Consider the following 8,663-nt stretch of genomic DNA (forward strand, 5'->3'; position numbering starts at 1 on the left):
TTCACAGCAACTGCTCAAAAAATGCCAATCAATCAATCAATCAATGGTATTTACTGCCATCTTATTGTATGCAGATCACTGTACTGGGTGTTTGTTGATTGATTTTACTATCAATTGAGTCTTCAGTTTTTATATCTGGAAGGGTTCAGTACCACTTGTCTGTGGAAATACATCATGCTATAACCACTTAAATGATATTTTACATTTTTTATCATCCTTATTTGTGCCCAGCCTGTCTTTGATATGCTCAAATCTCGTCCTACTTCTGGGCCTGAGCTAATTTGCATGCCTGTTAACATGTTAAAGACAAAGTGTTATTTATTGAGCACTCAGTGGTATAGATAGCTAGTTTCATTGGCTATTCTTAATTGATTTTTTTGTAACGAATATTGACTTCTCTGTGACTTATGTTTCTTTTTTTTGATGATATTGGTTAAGCACTTATGATGTGTCAGGCACTGTGCTAAGTGCTGGGGTAGATACAAAATAATCAGGTTGGAGACAATCAATGTCCCGGTTGGGGGCTGACAGTTTTTCCTTTTTATGATATTTGTTTATGCGCTTATTATGTGTCAAACATTGTTCTAAGTGCTGGGATAGCTGCAAGTTAATTAGGTTGGGCACAGTCCCTGACCTTCATCGTACTCACATTTGAAGTAGCAGCATGGCCTAGTGAATGGACCGGGAAGCTGGGATGATGATGATGATAATTATGTTATTTGTTAAGCATCTACTATGCGCCAGGCACTGTACTAAGCGCTGGGGTGGATAAAAGCAAATGAGGTTGGAAACAGTCCCTGTCCCACATAGGCCTCACAGTTTCAATCCCCATTTTACAGATGAGGTAACTCAGGCACAGAGAAGTGAAGTGACCTGAGTCCTAATCCTGGCTTTGCCACTTGTTTGCTGTGGGACCTTGGGCAAGTCACTTCACTTCTCTGTGCCTCAGTTCCCCTGTCTGTAAAATGGGGATTAAGACCGTGAGTGCTATGTGAGGCATGGACTGTGTCCAACCCAATTAGCTTGAATTGACCCCAGTGTTTAGAACAGAGCCGGGCACCTAGTAAGAGATTAACAAATATGACTATTATTATTGCTATTAAGTAAGAGAGAGAACAGGTATCCCCATTTTATAGTTGAGGAAACTGAAACACAGAGAAGTGAAGTGACTTGCCTGAGGCCACACAGCCAGCAGAGCTGGGATTAGAATCTAGTCCTCTGACTCCCAAGCTCCCTTCATGAGACCAAGCTGCTTCTTGTTCATAAAAGATAGTGAATGGAATTCAGTAATAATAATAATTATAATAATAATTGTGGTATTTTTTAAGTCCCTACTATGTGCCAAGGACTGTACTAAATCCTGGGGTGGATTCAAGATAACCAGGTCAGACAAAGTGCCTGTTGAACAAGCAGCATGGTTTAGTGGCAAGAGCGCGGCTTGGGAGCCAGAGGTGGTGGGTTCTAATCCCGGCTCCTCCACGTGTCAGCTATTTGACCTTGAGCAAGTCGCTTAACTTCTCTGTGCCTCAGTTACCTCATCTGTAAAAATGAGGATTTTTTAAAAAAAGTGAGCCCCACGAGGGACAATCTGATTACCCTGTATCTACCCCAGCACTTAGAACAGTGCTCAGCACATAGTAAGCCCTTAACAAATACCATAATTATTATTATTATTAAGTAGTCCCTTCCACATTGTGTGCTTAGAAAGGTTGTCCCTTTCTGGTGTGTAGCATTTGCTGTCTCATTTTCTCCCACTTTGTTTTCCAGTCTTTACTGAACCTCTGCTCTCAGTAGAATTATCCCATTGTTAATTGTTATTCTCCAGACTGGTATATTTGCCAGACAGACATAGGAACCCGTGCTATAAGCAAATATTTTATTGACTGTGTCTTTCCAAAGCCTTTCCTTTCCAGGACTTCCCTGTGATCCTGTCTTGCATTTTTTTAAATGGTATTTCTTAAGCACTCACTAGGGGTTAGGCACTGTACAAAATTCTGGGGTGGTTACAAACTCATCAGATTGGTCCCATTCCCTGTCCCACATGGGGCTCACAGTCTTAATCCCCATTTTACAGGTGAGGTAACTGAGGCACAGACGATTTAAGGGACTTACCCAAGGTCATCCAGCTGACATGTGGCAGATCTGGGATTAGAGCCCAGGTCCTTCTGAATCCCAGGATCATGCTCTATCCACTAGGCCACACTGTAAAACATGGAGCATGCAGATGGACTAATAAAACTGCTCTAGTAGGTATAGTGTGGGTTGCAAATCCAGGTTTTGCAGCTGCATACAAGGTGGAAAGCTACTATTTCTTTAAACTTAATGTTGATGCCAGCTCCAATTCATGGCAGGATATTTAGTCAAAAATGATCTTTTAGGTTTTCAGACCTGTAAGTTACATATTACAAATACCTAACAGTGGTAAATGCTAGATACCTATACCTACAAACCCCAAAGAAAACCTTAGCCTTTAAATTGAGGCTGAATTTTTGTTGTTTTTTTTTTTACTTAAATATCATCATGCAGACTGGCGTTAGAACTTAGTCAACAGTATGTGGGTGATATGGATTACTCAATTTTGCAATTTTGGAAAAAAATATATGGCTAAACTGCTGAGATATCAAATACAGCACCTGAAGCTCATTGTTGTCAAGTATTTTTTATAAGGAATTAACCAATGTAATTGCAGGCTGTAAATAGAACCTATACTACCTCATTATGTATCATAAACACTTCATCACATGATATATTTGAATGTCATAAATGTATAATAGGCATTATATGCACTAAGGACAGCTTCTCATATCTATTCAGCATGTGAAGTGGGAGAATTCTACAAGAAAATGTAACTTCTGCAATACAAAGAGGATTCTTCCTCCAGATAATTGATAATGTGAAGCCAATGTTATTTTAATGGGACAAAACCAACACTGATTTTAGGAAACCCTACTGATGACTAAAGTGTTCCCTAAATAGAAATTACATGGCAGCGAGCATGCTTTCTACTATTTCTTCTGCTTGATCTGTGTCTTAATGCTGACAATCATCTTCCGATTTATTCAGAAGCAGCAGGGTGTTTAATTACACTATCCAAATCTAGATCATTCATTTGAAACAAGAATCCTAAATAAACACTCTCTTGTTTTTTTTTTTTTTACAGGACCGACAGAGGTGGCCATACTTTCAGACAAATGAAAAAAGCGGTTGCAATGAGGTCTTCTGGTCATAATTTGTATGAATCAGCAGAACTCTGTAAGGTGCTAAAGGTCAGGGTTTTGCTTTTTGTTTTTTGGTTGTTTTCTTTTTTTCTGGTGACAATGCGTCCTTCCTTGGCTTTTGATTGCCTTTAGTGTCTACCTGCTGGACACTGCTGCAGGGTGGGGAGGGAGGAAGGAGGGGAGGGGTGCTTATCTGTTTTTATTTCTGATTTGCTAATGTTCTAATTGTTCTTTCTTATCTGATCCTTTCTGTTGTTCCTTTCTCCTAACAAGTTGGAAACAACCAGGGGGAAGTTATTCCCCCCGACCCCCCTTCCAAGAGCAGTTATTCAGTTCCCTCCTGCTCTTTTTTTAAACTAAAGAAATAGACAACAAACAACTTGTCCTTAAACTGTTTTTCCCCTACAAGGTGTATTAACAGTTGATGGGACCTTAGCTGTCTTAACGTTTTTCTAGCATGACAGTGAGGTAAAGTGGGAGAAGTTGGCAAAACTTGGAAAGGCAGTCTGTCCGTCAACCAGGTAAGAGGCCTGAAGTCGGATTCCAGGTGCAGACGTTGTGGTTGGACTGTGGTACACCGCTCCAAAAATATTCATTTTGTTTGCACGGGGCAATCCCTGAAGATGTTTGTTTGGTCTAAGAGGTGGGGGGAGGGGTGTGTGTGTGTGTGTGTGTGTTTAAATGCCAACGAACTTCTAGCCAAAAGCAATATTTTGTTTTCAGAAAATACAGACTGCCTCATTTTTTATGGTATTTATTAATTACTTTGTCCCAAGCACTGTACTAAAGCACTGGGTTTATATCTATAAGCTTATCTGGTTGGACACAGTCCGTGTGCTTCATTCAGTCGTATGTATTGAGTGCTTACTGTGTGCAGAGCACTGTACTAAGTGCTTGGGGAGTACAATTCAGCAACAAATAGAGACAATAATAATAATAATAATGTTGGTATTTGTTAAGGGCTTACTGTGTGCAGAGCACTGTTCTAAGCGCTGGGGTAGACACAAGGGAATCAGGTTGTCCCACGTGGGCCTCACGTCTTAATCCCCATTTTACAGATGAGGTAACAGGCACAGAGAAGTGAAGTGACTTGCCCACAGTCACACAGCTAAGTGGCAGAGCTGGCATTCGAACTCATGACCTCTGATTCTCAAGCCCGTGCTGTTTCCACTGAGCCACGCTGCTTCTCTATCCCTGCCTACAACGGGCTCACAGTCCCACGTGGGGCTCACAGTCTTAATTCTTGTTTTACAGATGAGGAAACTGAGGCACAGAGAAGTGAGGTGACTTTGCCAAAGGTCACACAGGAGAAAAGTGGCAGATTCAGGATTAGAACCCAGGGCCTCCGACTCCCAGCCCCGTGCTCTATCCCCTAGGCACCGCCGACCCATTGTCTCACACTCACTCTGATACTGTGAGTGCAGAGAAGCAGCGTGGCGCAGTGGAAAGAGCACGGGCTTTGGAGTCAGGGCTCATGAGTTTGAATCCCAGCTCTGCCACTTGTCAGCTGTGTGACTGTGGGCAAGTCACAACTTCTCTGTGCCTCAGTTCCCTCATCTGTAAAATGGGGATTAAGACTGTGAGCCCCACGTGGGACAACCTGATTCCCCTGTGTCTACCCCAGCGCTTAGAACAGTGCTCTGCACATAGTAAGCGCTTAACAAATACCAACATTATTATTATTATTATTACTGAACCCATTTCATAGAAGATGTCAGGGTATGTGACTTCTCTGCGATTCCATAGACTTCTGTGGCTTATCTATTCAATCAATCAATCGATGGTATTTATTGAGCATTTACTATGTGCAGAGCACTCTACTAAAAGCTTGGGAGAGTATAATAGAAGAGAATTAGTGGACATGGACCCTGCTCATAATGAGCCTGCAGTCTAAAGAGGGAGGCGGGCATTATTATAAATGAATACAAATATCATTTAAAGATATATACCTAAGTGTTGCGGGCTTGGGCGTGGGCCAAATATCAAACGTCCAAAGGTCACAGATCCAAGTGCCAGATTTTTTGCCTTTACTTATTTTCAATTTATTCATTAAATCATATTTATTGAATGCTTACCTCATGCAGAGCACTGTACTAAGCGCTTGGGAGAATACAATAATAGATACAGACTCTGCCCACAACGAGTTTACAGCCTACAGGACGAGTTTACAGTCAGTGCAAATTGTTAATGTCCTCCCTTGCATCAACCTGGAAACAATATCTTAAAAACAAACGTATCTATGTTATTGGTTTGGTTCTTGACCCTTAATGCTCCTCATAAGGAGTATTGTTAAATGGCTACTTTAGTGCAGATGGATAGGTAAAGTAGTTCCTGTAAGGGAGTTTTGTTCTTAAGTGAATAATCTAATCCTGATCTACCCCACACAGTCAATTTTCCTACTGCTCTGTGTGTATAAATTAGTATGTTTCCCAGGAGAGAGAAAATTACACCCCAGGAATAAATACTACACCCCAGGAATAAATACTTTCAGTGTGCGCTTCTCTGGCACTTCTGTGGTAATGTTATTCCTTTCTGATCCAGAGTGAAGAGATAGAGCGCTTTACAAATGAATCGCACCACAGGCGAAGATAAAAGTCTTTCCTTTTTCACATGCAGATTGGAATAGTTAACAGCCTCACAGTCCATCCCGTCTGGGTTTTCCCGAGAGGAGGCCTTTGAAACTCAAGGTGGGTGCTACCTAAAAGAAAACAACTGGAAAGAACACAAAGCTCCGAGTTTCATTGGCAAACATTATTTCGGACGTATCCTTGGGTCCTAAGGGAGAGAGGAACAAGAACGTGTGACCTTTAGAGAAAAGAAAAAAGGGGCATGAAAGAAAATCGATTTCTAAAGATTCATTCATTCACCCCTACTAAAATAAGCATCCAGAGTACATAACAAAGATGTAAAAGCAAAAATGTGTCCCAAATTATCCCATGTGCACTGCTCAAATTCACCCGATAACTGATCAAGGCTTTAGAGTGCTGCTTTAACTATGGAGGTCTAAGAGAAGTCATAATGAGAGTTTACGTTATAGACCTAATGGCAGTTTACAAGGACCTATTTCAGTTCCCAGGTGTGCCCACATTCAGGAGGGCAGTAATTTTCCACATGCGGCTTTCTTGCAGAATAGGAGAGGAAAAAGCAGTGTAAAGATGCAAAATTACCCGGCTGGAGTGAGGCCTCTGAACTTCAGTGAGATCATCTGGCGAGATCTGGTGCAGATAGGGTCCGGCATATTTTCCAATCTGGAGAAATGAAACACATACAAAGGAATGGAAAATTCAGAAAGCAGGACAATTTTACTGGATCTTTCTCACTTCGACTACGGGCCCACTTCTTCAATAACACGTACAGATTACTCTGTACTTTTTCCAACCCCCAGCCCAGAGCTGAGCCAATTTCTATATGTAAGATCTATATCAATTCCCCTTATGAAATGACCTCAGTCAGCATCACAAAATCCTGTCCCTGACTTTACCGACCAGCCCAAAGAGTGTTAGGAGGCATCACTGTTGAAGGCTGAGGCTTTTAAATTGGGATTACCCTGCACCAGGTGAGGGAGAATGCATAGGTTATTGGCAGGCCAGTTCCAACTTGAGAATGATATCAAAGTCTCAGGTTAGCTGTTTACCTTGGCTGAATCGATTTTTCATCTGAGCACTCAAATTTAGAAGGGAGCTGAAAGGATCCCAGTGCTGTGAAGGTGCTCTAAGCATTACTAGAAATCTTTAAGTAGGATAGGAGGAAAGTGTACAGAAAAAAAAAAATTTAAATTCTCTTGGGAGATGGTCCATGTTTAATGAGTTCAAACCTCTTCCCCAAATTAAGTGAAATATTTAAAAAGGAAACAATATTACTCAGGTTTTATTTGTTTCAGCTACTTGGTTACAACTCCACGTGGACACAATTAATGAAGGAAATAGAGTATTTTATAAGCCCCGGACTCTCCGTCATTCTGTGCCCATGTGAAATTCTTTGCCTTAATCACCATGCATTCCTTTCAGATAGCTCGTATATTGCCAGAGATAATTATCCCAGGTTTAAGGAAAGATCGTGTCTGGTCCCTCCATAACAAAGCCGAAAATGCAGAGAATTAGAATGCCGCCGCTGTAAATTCATGGTGAACTTTGCCCTCTTTTTCATAACAATTTATTCAATTGAAGGTTGTTTTTTTTTAAAATCCTAAATTTTATTTACCCTTCTTTGAAAGCCAAATCTTCAGGAGCCTTGAGATCTTCTTTAGGAGAAGCACACCTGACTCTTTAAGGAACTCTGTGTCTTGGGATTAGGTTCCTCTGTCCTGGGAATAAAATGGAGTGGCAGCGTAGGAGGGAGTCCAGTGTCCAGTAAGGGAGAGATGTTCTCCTCAGAGACGCAGCAGACCGAGTTAAAGTGTCATGTTGAAGATGTAGAGAAGTTGCCCTGATGCCAGTTGTTCTAACTGGTTGTGAAAGTGGCTCTGCCACTTGCCTGCTATGTTACCTTGGTCGGGTCACTTAACTTCTCTGGGCCACAATCTCCTCACCTGTAAAATGGGGATTAAATATCTGTTTTCCACCACCTTAGACCATGACCCCCAAGTGAGGCTGTACTGTATCTACCTCATGGCTCAGCAAAGTGCTTGGTGCAGAGTAAGTGCTTAACAAATGCTATTAATAGTTGCAATAGTACTATTACTAGTAAGATGACTGCTCCTTTCTTCTGGCTCGTCTGGCCTGTATCATTTGGGGCATGAAGAAAATCTGCATCAGGAGACACTGAAGCAAGACAGATTACTGGGGGGTTTAATGCATACCACTCTTCAGAATGACATCATCCTTAACTGTTTTTGTTCAGTTTGGCCATCATGGCTATTGAAAAAGTTGCCATACAAGGCAGTGAGCTTGAGGCCAGCAGCTTCTAAGAGTGGGCTGTGTAAACATTCCTAATATCTGAATAGCGTAGTAAAATAAATAATCAAACTACCAAAATTGTTTTTGCCTTCTCCCTCCCCACCAATAAATATAGTTTATTGTACACATCACTCTTTGGGGTCAAGTACTAATGGTGAGAACACATTCAAAGGCCAAGGGTGAGTGACTTCTAACTTTAGTGACCCTGAAAGTTAATCCAAAATGACGGGACAAAACTAAATGTGATGAGCTCAACAAAGTGTGGTAAAACCTGCTTTAACGGGCCAGTCGGGCAGCAACATCTAAAAGAAAAATTTAAAACCATAATAAAAACTTGGTAATCCAATTACAACAATAGAGTTAAAGGTGAGTCTTTCACAGCATGATTCACATATATGATAGCTGTCCCCTGACATCTTGAAAATATTATGTGGTTTCTCAATCCAGGCAGCCATTTTAGAATTTTCTCCAAACTACACTGGTCTTTATTTTTATTTAGCTTTATGTCCACTTCAATCAGAGGGGATGACAGGGTGGCCTTTCAGAAAGA

General features: G+C 41.2%; 1 long non-coding RNA gene across 1 annotated transcript; it reads left to right on the forward strand.

Annotated features, from left to right (window-relative positions):
• Positions 1–3,166: 3,166 nt before the first annotated feature.
• On the forward strand, positions 3,167–8,132 carry LOC114814165. Its single transcript, XR_003761910.1, has 3 exons — positions 3,167–3,266; positions 5,835–5,980; positions 8,058–8,132. It is a non-coding gene; the product is annotated as an uncharacterized LOC114814165 (long non-coding RNA).
• Positions 8,133–8,663: the final 531 nt, after the last annotated feature.

The sequence above is a fragment of the Ornithorhynchus anatinus genome, chromosome 9 (assembly GCF_004115215.2).
Source record: "Ornithorhynchus anatinus isolate Pmale09 chromosome 9, mOrnAna1.pri.v4, whole genome shotgun sequence".
Taxonomy (NCBI): domain Eukaryota; kingdom Metazoa; phylum Chordata; class Mammalia; order Monotremata; family Ornithorhynchidae; genus Ornithorhynchus; species Ornithorhynchus anatinus.